The sequence below is a fragment of the Condylura cristata genome, unplaced genomic scaffold, assembly GCF_000260355.1.
Source record: "Condylura cristata isolate star-nosed mole 26May11 unplaced genomic scaffold, ConCri1.0 scaffold00005, whole genome shotgun sequence".
NCBI classification, from domain to species: Eukaryota; Metazoa; Chordata; class Mammalia; order Eulipotyphla; family Talpidae; genus Condylura; species Condylura cristata.
The window spans coordinates 42,569,233-42,581,114 of NW_004567106.1; the positions used below are offsets into that span (position 1 = coordinate 42,569,233).

Genomic DNA, 11,882 nt, shown 5'->3' on the forward strand with positions numbered 1-11,882 from the left:
TAGTTGACTTCCATAGTCTACTCTGCTTCCTTTCTCCTAGTACCTATTCTCTGAATAACCCAAACTAGTTATGATGTCTGATTCAGGAGTGTTATTTTTATTCCTGCCTATTTAGTTATCAGGATGGTAAAGCTGCTATACCGAATTCTTAACTGAGAGTCTCACTGAGGTATGTAAGATCAGCTTAGCCTTTTTGACCGTGTAATCAAACCCACAAATATAAGGTAAAAAGTTTTTCTAGGGATGTAGTTGATTGGTGTTTTCATGCAGCTCTAAATTAATGTGAAATTTTCATATCTTAATGATCTGGACAGGGCCTCTCTGGTGCCAGCCACTGCAGCACAAGTTCGATCCCTGGCCAGGGAGGTGACCCACATGGCACAGCAGACTTCTCCTGTCTCCCCCACTGCTCCTCTCAGAAGTGTGTTTTAGTAGATCTGCCTGTTCTGCTCCCCACTCTGTCTCTGTGAATCTTCTCATCCTCTGCACCTCTAGCTTACACCTGAGTTCTTGTACACAAGGACTTGTATACCCAAGTTCTTGAATACATATTTTTTTAAAAAATAAAAATAATGGCCCTCCCTGGTGGCGCAGTGGGTTAAAGCACAGCACTGAGAATCTAAAGCCGCTTCCGCATGAGTTCGATTCCCACCTGCCCCGGAGGTGACCACATGGCGTGGCAGACCTCTCCTGACCCGCCCGCTGCTCCCCTCAGCAGTGTACTTCGTCGATCTGCCTGTTCTGCTCCCCACTCTGTCTCTGGTGAAGCCTCTCACCCTCCACATCTCTGGCCTGTACCCCAGTTCTGTATGAATAAATAAATAAATCTTTAAAAAAAATAAATAAAAAATAAAAATAAAGAGCTCGGGGGGTTAACTGCTCTTAGCATTAATGATTCACTGAAGACACTTCAAAAATTAGTATCACTAATTTTTATATAACACAGCTGTCAGTTTGTTGTTGGTTCTATTTGGGAGTAAAACAAAACATAAAAAGCATAAATAGCTGGTAATGTTTTGCCCACATTAACCTGGAGGTGATATCAAACTTATAAGGAAATCACTGGGCTTGGTGACCCTTTCTTCCTAATGAAGCATGAGGGGAAATTCTGACCATTGTGTTGCTATGCAGAGTTGCTTTTCTGACTTTTCTACCTGCCTATTGCCAATGCCCTAAGTTAGGAAAAAGGCAAGCACATTTTATATGCTACAATAATACGTATTTACTGTAGAAACAGATGAAAAGCACCACCCTCCCATCATCTAGAAATAAGCACTGCTAACATTTTGTGCTAATCATACTTATTTTAAAAATAACTTTGCATAGGCGGGTTCAAGATGGTGGCATAGGAAGAAGCTGCTTACCTCCTCCCCCAAAACACATCACAACTTCATATGGATGAACCTATCCAGAAGCAGACCTGAAATCCTGACAAAGCTTCTGCAACAGAGGATAAAAGGCAGTATCCGGTTGGACAGGAGAAAGATATGCTCATGCCGAGGAAGAAACCCCACTCAAGGGTCGTGAAGGGCAATGGTGAAGAGGTCTCTGAGGGGCTGAACCTTCCTGGAAAGTAGGGAGGGGCTGTGTCCATTATCTGGCACCCCAACCCTATGATCCAACACAGCCAAGACCTGGCAACCCTTGCACAGAGGAAAATGAACACAGAAAAAAAAAAAAATCAAGAAAAAAGGAGACTGAGAACTAATCCTTAAATGTCCCATTTGGAAGTTATCTGGCCCTGGGATCCAACACAGTAACACCAATCTGAATAGTGCCCGACCCATAGTGGAAGGAGTCCCAAGTGCCATCCTTACAGCATCTACTCAAGAAGCACGGGACTTCTGGGACTACCAGAGGGAAGAGTCACCAGCTGGTGCCAACCTTGCTAATGCCAGTGTTGTAGGTGCCAACTTGTAACTTATTCTCCATACTATTAGACCCTAGGGGGTGAATCCCTGATGAGAACGCCAGTCACCCCCTGGAAGTAGCATAGCCAGTTGAGAGCCAAGACACAGCCATCAAGAGGGTCTACCCTTTGCAAACAGGCAGACTCAGTCCCTGCCAGCCCCAAGGAAGTCACACCCACTATAGCCAGCAGCTGCCCCATGCACCTTCTGCAACCTAGCCAATAGCAAATTGGCCACACCTCCAGCAGCCTAGTCAGCCTGGCACCAGGCACCACATTTCCAGACTTCAAACTATACCACAGACTATAATCATAGAAATAGTATGGTATTGGAATAAAAACAGAGCAATGGAATAGAATTGAAAGCCTCAAGATACACCCACACCTATACGGACAGTTTATCTAAAACAAAGGAGCCAAGAGCATACTTTGGAAAAGGAAATTCTCTTCAACAACTAGTTCTGGGAAAAGTGGCAAGCTACACGTGAAAAATAAAGCCAGATAATTTTCTCATACCATACACAAAAATTAACTCAACAATGGATTAAAGACTTGCATGCAATACCAGAAACTAAAATATACAGAAGATAGCATACGGAAACACTCTACAACACTGACTTCAGTGATTTCTTTGGGGGTCATCTCCAGTGGCAGGGAAACTAAAAGCAAAAATAAATGTATGTCAAACTAAAAAGCTAAACACAGTGAAAGAAACTCATTAAAGTGAAAGATGCCCTACCAAAAGGGAGAAAATATAGTATACATTTCACACAGATTTAATATCCAAGATCTAAAGATAACTCATAACTCAAGCAAAAACAAAGAACTCACTCAAAAAAATGCCCAAGAAAGGTAAATAGATAATATACAGATGGGCAATAAGCGCCATTAAAAAAAAAAAAAATCTAAGGGAGGTCAGGGGCTCTCCCTGGTAGGCGCAAGAGATTAAAGCACAGCACTATGAAGCTATCTGCAGCCACTGCAGGACATAGTTCAATCGCCGGCCAGGGAGGTGACCCACAAGATGCAGCAGACCTCTATTGTCCTGCCACTGCTCCCCTCAGCAGTGAGTTTCAGTCAATCTGCCTGTTCTGTTCCCCACTCTCTGGGTGAATCTTCTCATCCCTCCAACCCTGCACCTCTGCCCTGTACCCCAGTTCTTATATGCACAAATAAATCTTTAAACAAAAAAAAATTGCAAATCAGAATGCATCAAAAAATGCAAATCAAAGCCACAATGAGATACCATTTCACTCCTGTAAGAGTAGCCTATGATCAAAACAAAAACAAAAAACCCCACTCATCATTGTTGCTGAGGGTGTGTTGAAAAAGGAAACCTCACACAGTTGATGGGGATGGGCAGCCCCTCTAGAAAACAATATGGAGTTTTCTCAAAATATAAAAAAATAGATATATGACCCAACAATTCCACTCCTGGGGTCTCTCCCCAAAGAACGTAAAAACACTGCCTGGAAGGGATTCACACTCCTATACTCACAGCAACACTATTTACAATAGCCAAGTTATAGAAACAACTTAAGTGCCCAATGACAGATGTATATATAAATGCAATATCCCCCCCATTAAACTTAGACATTATTGTACATGATTACAACATCAATAGATATTTTACTGAGAATAGACTTAAAATAAAAGGTCTGATGTAAGTGCAAACATACATGTCAGTAAATTAGGATGGCTTTCCGGTGTGGCACTGGCTTTACAGGGACAGCACTGGCACTGCAGATGAGGGAGAGCCACATTCCCACATGTACATCTATTTTCCAGAGGAATGTCCTTATGGGCTGCAAATAAATGAACCATTTGTCTTCCCCCTTATCCTTCTATTTTTATCGTGGGGGATGGATTTAATGAAATCATTCAAACTTTGTGCCTGAGAAAGGTCCTACTAGTAGACGCTGGCTGATCTGCGACAAAGTGACAGATCTACTTTTTGTGTGTTTTTTAAATTCTTGGGAGCTAACATTTAGAAACAAAGTTGTGTGTCTAGACATGCAGCCCAATATCACCTGAGAGGAAATCTTAACAGTGGATTTCGAAAGTATAAGCTTTGTTAATGAACAACACTGCAATCTGTGGTTATTATTATGTTTTACTTTAACCAAATTTCCTTGCCACTCAGAAGTACAAAGAATCAATCTCAATGCACGGAAGACTTCAGGCTTTTGCTCAGCAATCCATGGTAGGGAAAACAACAACACCTATTTTCAACTTAATTGGCTGGAGGACAAACTATAGATATAAAAAATGCAATTCACAGCCCAATAATCAACAGCTATTCAAAAAATGCACACGCTAAAAATACTATTTTTGTCCTAAGGAACATAGAAAGCCGAATACTGCTTCACTCAGGTTCCCCGCGCGCCCCCTCCCACCCCCCAGTTTCTATCTGATGCTTCAATGAGTGAAAAGTACCCCTAGGCAGAAGCCATTAAAATACTCTTTAAGCCCTTTTACTTAATAAACTTTCCAGGCTCAATCACAAATGATGATGCTGGCTAAGGAGACAGTAGAAAAGGGGGATTTTAAAGAGCTTTGTCTTCTCAACACTCCTTTGCTATTGTTATAAAGGTTTGGGGGTCTATTATGATTTGACAGTTTGTGTTGCCAGAGTTTGTTATATTTTGGTAAATGTGCAATCAAGGGTTACAATGGTTGGAACTCGAGTTCAGAAGGGACCCTATCAGGGTATTTTGTACACTTACCAAATTACACTTTAAAACTTGCGAGTTTATTTTTTTCAATAGGCACTATATTCACTGGCACAAAATTAAAATTCAAAAGGCTCAAGGGTACAAACATTCTCCTTTATAACTTGTGCCCTAGCCGCCATCCTTCTCTGCAGAAACAAATCACTCATCATGACTTCTTTGGAGTCCAGGTAGACACTGACCAGGCTGAAAGAGTCCTGGCTTAGGGTCAGGCCAGGTGTCCCAGGAGAAGTGCTGCATAAGCTGAATCTGGAAGGCAGCACAGAGCTTGGCAGGTGGAAAACAAAATTCCATGTAAAGGTTAAACTGAATCTAATGTGATGCGAAGACAATTTACAGGGATGTTACACTTTTTATATCCCCCAATAGGAAGAAGCACCCAAGACTAACAGTAAGATGCTCCTTGCCTGGCCCTGGAGGGCGGGCACAGAAAATGGGGGCTAGCGTCTCCCCACGAGGACTCACTGGGCTGAGAGCACCTGTGTCTCCGGCTCTCTCCATCTTGTCAGGGCCGTCCCTGGTGAATCCCCAGGGAGGCCAGAAGCAAGCTGCCTAGGCTGCTCGGCCCCCACCTGCGTACTCTTCAGGGTAAAATGGGGGCCAGGCAAACAGTAAAAACAGACCCTCAAAGGCCTGCAGGTCCAGTGGTCCCACATGCAAGGTGGGAGAGCACATAAAGATCAGCTTATTCCTTGTACAACACCTTCAGTCCAAGTGCAGCCAACCACATACCAGGTCCTGAAAAAGCAGGACAGTTTGGAGACGTAGGACACATTGCTCTATCTTAGAGTAACCTATAGTTTAAGCCAGGACACAGCATTGGTAAGGAGATCATTTTAACATAAGGTGGCATATACATTCTGATGTACGTGTACAGGTATCTGCTGTAACATTGTTTATAATAGCAAGAAATTAAAAATAAATTATCCATCAGTTAGGGATTGGTTAACTCACAGGATATCAATTCAATGGATTTCTATACAGCTGCAAATGCAGTGCTATAGAATGATATCAAAGAGGTATTGTTTTTAAAGTGATGACTATTAAATACAAAATATTAAGATGGGTAGAAAAGAAGGAGCAAAGGAAGGAAGAAAGCAGAAAAGATAGTACATGTACACATTTGCTTTCATATCCTGGTCAGTGTCTACCTGGACTCCAAAGAAGTCATGATGGATGATTTGTCTCTGCAGAGAATAGGCGGCCAGAGAGGGCACAAGTTATAAAGGAGAATGTCTATACCCTATACCCTTGAGCCTTTTGAATTTTAATTTTGTACCAGTGAATATAGTGCCCATTGAAAAAAATAAACTTGCAAGCTTTAAAATGTAATTTGTAACTGCACAAAGTATATGGAAATTCACAGGAGGAATCAGATTCCTGCCTACAGTCAGGCCAGGTGTCCCAGGAAAAGTGCTGTGTAAGCTGAATCTGGAAGGCAGCAGAGAGCTGGGCAGGAGGTAGGCAGGGGAGTGGTTTAAGCAGAAGCCTGGGTGGGGAGTGACAGGATTGGTAGGAGATCTGGCAAGGTCAGCTCTAGGAGTTGTGGGTTCTGCTGTCCTGCTAGAAAAAAGTTGGGATTTCATCCTGATGGGGAAGAATCACTGCAAACTGTTGGGTTAAGGAGGGTTTAATAGAGATAACTAGAGACAGGCTATTATTCTAGTCCTTAACACACAGCACATTTAATTCCATCAGATAAACTGGGAATAACTGGGCCAACAAGAAATCCAGTTGTTTGACAAAAATCAAACAAAGCTGTTTTAATCTGTTAAGATAGTAAACTATTATTTGCTGGTTATGGGTAAATTCACGCTGACATTTCTGAAAAAGTCCCTGAAAAAAACTGGAAATGGGGAACATTTGATCAATTAGTTAGGGAAATATGTATCCATTGATTTTAGGGGCAGAACCCCTTGTTAACACAGCAGTGCTCCCTAGAGACCAAGGGTGAGAACCACAGATGTCATCCAACAACTCTAGGCTGTCACACCTCAGGACTAACTCAGGATCTCTAGAGACCAGACCATCCAATTCCAAACAAACCTCCCACCCTCTACTCCATGCAGACAGTGGTGAGGGACTCCTAGATTTAAAATTAGTGTCGGGGCCTCCCTGATGTTGTAAGGGGAGAGGAAATGGAAGTGCAGCACTATGAAGCTCTCCGAAACCACTGCAGCTCAAGTTCATTCCCAGGTCAGGGAGCTGACCCACAGGATGCAACCTCTCCTGCCCACCCACCCACCCCAAGGTTGCCCTCTAGGGGCAGAATAACCTCCCCAGCACACTTGGGCAGTTCCCGTGAGGCAAGGGGTAAGCTCCGAGAGAGGGCAGGTGTGAGCGTTAGCAGGAGGCTATGTGGTGGCTGAGAGGTGAGTGGGATCAGTTGCAGGCCTCATGGAGCATCAACAGCAGCGTCAACAGTACCTGCTGGAGTGTCGGGGCAGCCTCCCTGGAGAAGTGACTTTTTAAATATTTCTTATTTTGTTGTTCATGTTTGTAGCGTATTTGATTTCTCCCACCATTTTGATCCATTTTCCTTCCCTGCCCACCTTTCTTTAAGTCTCAGATTTGTAGTTGTGAGGAAGTGACTTTTGAGTTAAGACAAGGGTATGTAAGAAGTAGCCAAGAAGGGTATTCCCTGCTCAGGAACAACAGGTGTAAAAGTCCTGAGGTGAAGAAAAGATAGAAAGATGAGCAGGCTGGAAGATTGTGAGGTGGAGGAAAATTGGCTGGAGGTTATTTGGGGGAGAACGCAGCTCATTTTGGATTTTTTTTACTAACAATGTGGAAATTTTGAAGAGTTGAAGCAAGAAGGTGATATAATCCTGTCACCCCCTCCCCCAATATTTTAATATCACTGAACTGTTGGTCAAGTAGGAGTTAGAAAAAGGAAAGCAAAAACTCTGGGAAACCAGACAGACTTGTTTGTGGATGTCTGGGCTGCCGATAGTGGTTGTTTATACTGGTATAAAGGGGGCTGAAAGAAAGAGATTGGTGTGGGAGAGATTTTGGGGGTAGAATCAACAGAACTCAGTTTGTGGTGGGAAAGCTTTGTATTTTGATGGGAAACCAAGATAAGAACTTACAATTAACCAAATCCCTTCTTTTTGTCTATTACATGTGAAAGACAGGCTTACAAAGCCTATGTTAAGGGATTTCCAACCCCCCCCCCCACCTCTATTCCTGCTAGTAATTAGGAGGTACTTAAAGAGACTAACAATAAAGCAAAGTAACAAAACTGCCCAGATCTCTGGAGATTCAACTATGCAATTTTTTTCTTTTTACTGCTGCCTAACAAAATAATACAAACTTGGCAGTTTTTCTCGACATACATTTATCTCAGTTTCTGGGGACTAGGAATCTGAGCGTGACTCACCTGCATCCTGCATCCTTTCCTCAGGGTCACACCAAATGGCAATCACGGTGCCAGGCAATGCTGGGGCCCCATCCGAGACTCAAGGTCCTCTTCCAAGTTGACACGGCTCTCAGAAGAAGCCAAGAAGTCTCCTTGTGGCTGGAGAACCCACGACGACTGGAGTCTTCAAGACTGGACTGGTAGAAAGACCTCGAAATCCTTTTAAAAGGACCCCCTAATTAAGTAAAAACCAACCAGAAGTATTTGATTAACCTTAAATCACCTCATTAGGTACATTGGTTCCACCTGACTCCTTCACCGTTCCACGTGATGTGACCTCACACAGGAATGAGCTTCCAGGGGGAGGGGAGTCCTGGCAGGCTTGGTTCTACCATCTTGTTGACTTAATAGAAGATTTTAAAAGTTTTTTTTTATCACTGAATTTCTACTTCAGAATTAGATCTCTTTACCCAAATTTGGTGAAGTCAGTCAAAGCTAAGAAGGGAGGGAAGCACACAGGTGACCCAGGAAGCTAGTCAAATTGGCTTGACTAGCTTTTCTACCTGGAAAACCATTAACCTTATGGCTTCTGAATTCTTTCTCTCCCATACCAGAAAACTGAACAAATGTTGTAAACAGATTTACTTTACTTGTAGAAGAATGTTACACCCATGTTTGAAGAACAGTATTTTGATATCCAGGTCATTTCGTTGGTTGATACTCTTGCAGGAATGTTTTGAGATCTTTATTGAAGCTTTTTCCTCACATTTAATTAGAATCTAGAATCTTCTTTCTTGCTCCACAAGCCTTTGGGGGGGGGTAGGTTTTTTTTTTTTGTTTGTTTTTTGTTTTCTTTTGCCTGGAGAGGTAGGGAGGTTTAGCATATTTAAGAAACCAGGTCTGCAGGTAGGTTTGAGGAGTGAACTACAATACAGGGGCAGAAACTTCAGTTCACACCAACTAGGAATAATTAAAGAGCTCTCACTGAATGAACAGTGGAGAAGAATCAAATGAAAAATTCATGATTTAAACATCTTAGAAAGACCACTGTTTGCAGAATGATCCTCACAATTTCTAGGTGAGACCAGGAGAAAAGAAAGTCAAAATTTCATTAGCACCATAATTGCTGGGCTTAGTTTTCTGTGGAAAAAATATGGTGGCCTACATGGTAGAAAGTGAGAGCTCAGATTTTCCAGAAATTGCTTTTCTCCTACTATACTTGGTCATTAATAAGCACAAACCAGAGGTTTGAAAAGTGTTTAGTTGCTTGTCTAAGTGCACTACTTTTTTTTCTGCCAGGAACAGATTCACCAACCTCGCACAAGGAGGATGTTAACAATAGACATGTGGGGGCCATGAGCCACATTCCCAGGGATTGATTGGGGCCTCAGTTCCCATGGTGATTATATAATCAGCTCAGATGCTACTGCCCACTCCATTAAGAAACGAGAGACAAAAAAGAATAAAGTCGGGGCACTTCAAGGACTCCAAACTGCACAAAGGCCGCCGGCACCACAGCCAGACCCAGGGAGCTGCTCAGACTGTCACATTACACATTTCACAGCACACTAATCGCTCCCTTGTCACCAGGGATCCATTGTAGAAAAGTCTGTATCAGGAAAGCTTTATGAAACTTGCAAAGATTTATTTTGTGTGCTCCAATTCATTCGCAGTTCCCTTTATTACTTTATTAGTATGGTCAGATGAACAATTCTGAATTTCTCTTCCCATTTCAATTTGTATAAACCTCTGTGCTGGTGTGTGTGTGTGTGAACATGTTTGAATGCATGATTGTGACACATGGGGCCAATAATTAGAGAACAGTACTGTTCCCACCGTGTTCTTCCTCATTAAAAAAAAAAATGGAAATGTAACCTTTTTAAAAAAATACTTTTATTTTGAGATAATTGTAGATTCCCATGAAACTGTCAGAAATAATTCAGAAGGATATTACTTGTTCTTCAAGTATTTTTTCCCACGGTAATATATTAATACAGTATTACAACAAGAAAGTGGGCTTTGGTGTAATCTGATATTGCCCTTCATCTTTCACTAGTTTTACATGTATTCATTTGCATATATTTAAATCTATAAATTTTATTATATGTGTGCATTCATGAAATCCTAACTGTATTCAAGTCAGAGAATTATTCCATCCAAGGATTTCTCATTCTAACTTTTCTCATGCTAAGTCATACTGACATCCCTGGAGCTTCTGTCCTTCTTCTCCCCCATTTTACTCCCTGGCAATCACCAATTAGGGAAGGAGGAGGATTTTATCACTCAGATTACCTCACTCTTTTTGAATAATATTCATTCCTGAATAACATATACTGTATTTTACTTACTTGTATGTGTGTTGATGAACATATAGGTTGCTTCTAGTTTTTGGCTATTATGAATTGTGCTGATATGAGTATTAGCATAAAAATGGACAAATGCTTTCACTTCTCTCACTTATATACTTAGGAGTTGGATGGCTCATGTTAAAAAGTAGAAAGAATAGGTTCTACAGAGTCCATCATGCTGGGTGTTCAGCCATGCTCAGACCCTTAATCTCACTGCAGTTTCAACTTCTCCCAAAAGTGTAATCCTAAAGTAACCAGTTTCCTAAATTAATAATCTTGTTCTGCTCTCTTCATGTCTGTAAATACCCTAAAATTTGTATTACCCCTTGCTGGTGAGATGCTGCCCAATTCATAAATCTTTTAATAAATCCAATCAGATCTCTATGTTTGTGGATTTTGCTTTTGAATACTGAAGTAAATGGTAACAATGATTAACTTTTTGAATAATCCCCAGATTGTTTTCCAAAGGGGGTGCAACATTTTACATACCTGCCAGCAGAAGAGTGCTGCAGTTTTGCAATCCTCATTAACACTCATTACATATCTTTTACTTACACATTAAAAATAATCAGTTTTTTTAAATTAAAACACATTAAGTTCACACATTACCTAAGTAAAGCATTCAAAATGCTTGTTGAATGATCCTTGTTAAAGTGATCCTTGTTGAAAGTATAGATTACAGGCAGTCAAGAAGCACCTTGTTCATTTGACTTAAAAATCTAAGCGTTGTATACCCCATAGTTTTCAAGAATGAAACTAATTCCTTAGTTAATGTAAATATACCATCATTTTGGGTCCTCCCTGTTGGCACAGAGGACTAAAGCACAGCACTGTGAAGCTGGCCGCAGTCACTGCTTCATGAGTTCCATCCCCACCCAGGGAGGTGACCCACACGGCACAGCAGACCTCTCCTGTCTGGCCTGCTGCTGCCCTCTGCAATGTACTTCATCAGTCTGGCTGTTCTGCTCCCCACTCTGTCTCTGGTGGATCCTTTCATTATACCTGCACCTCTGGCCTGTACCTCAGTTCTGTATGCATAAATAAATAAATCTTAAAAAAAAAATACCACCATTTTATGACCCTCAGATGTGAGCTATATTTTTTTATATAGTTATGAATATTTATTTCAACCATCTCAACTATTAAGATTTCTACCTATTTGCATTGTGAAGATTCACAGGGATTTTTAAAAAAAAAGATTTATTTATGCATACAGAACTGGGGTACAGCCAGAGGTGCAGGGGTGGTGAGAGAATTCACCGGAGGCAGAGTGGGGAGCAGAACAGGCAGACTGACGATGTACACTGCTAAGGGGAGCAGCGGGCGGGCCAGAAGAGGTTTGCTGCGCCATGGGGATCACCTCCAGGGAGGGAATCAAACTCATGCAGAAGTGGCTTTAGCTTCTTAGTGCAGTGCTAAAGCCGCTGCGCCACCAGGGAGGGCCTCAATAACTCTTTTAGGGACAAAAACTTGTACTGTATGAAAATCCCTATGTAGGGCCCTCCCTGGTGGCGCAGCGGGTTAAAGCACAGCAC

The 11,882-nt window shown here is 41.8% G+C and overlaps 1 protein-coding gene across 1 annotated transcript in view; it reads right to left on the minus strand.

The window, feature by feature from the left end:
- NAPEPLD (N-acyl phosphatidylethanolamine phospholipase D) overlaps window positions 1–11,882 on the minus strand; it is a 68,385-nt gene that overhangs the window by 56,102 nt on the left and 401 nt on the right. The window contains exon 2 of the mRNA XM_012720928.1: window positions 8,021–8,234. The gene's annotated coding sequence lies outside the window, so the exon portion shown is untranslated. The remainder of the gene's footprint in view (window positions 1–8,020; window positions 8,235–11,882) is intronic.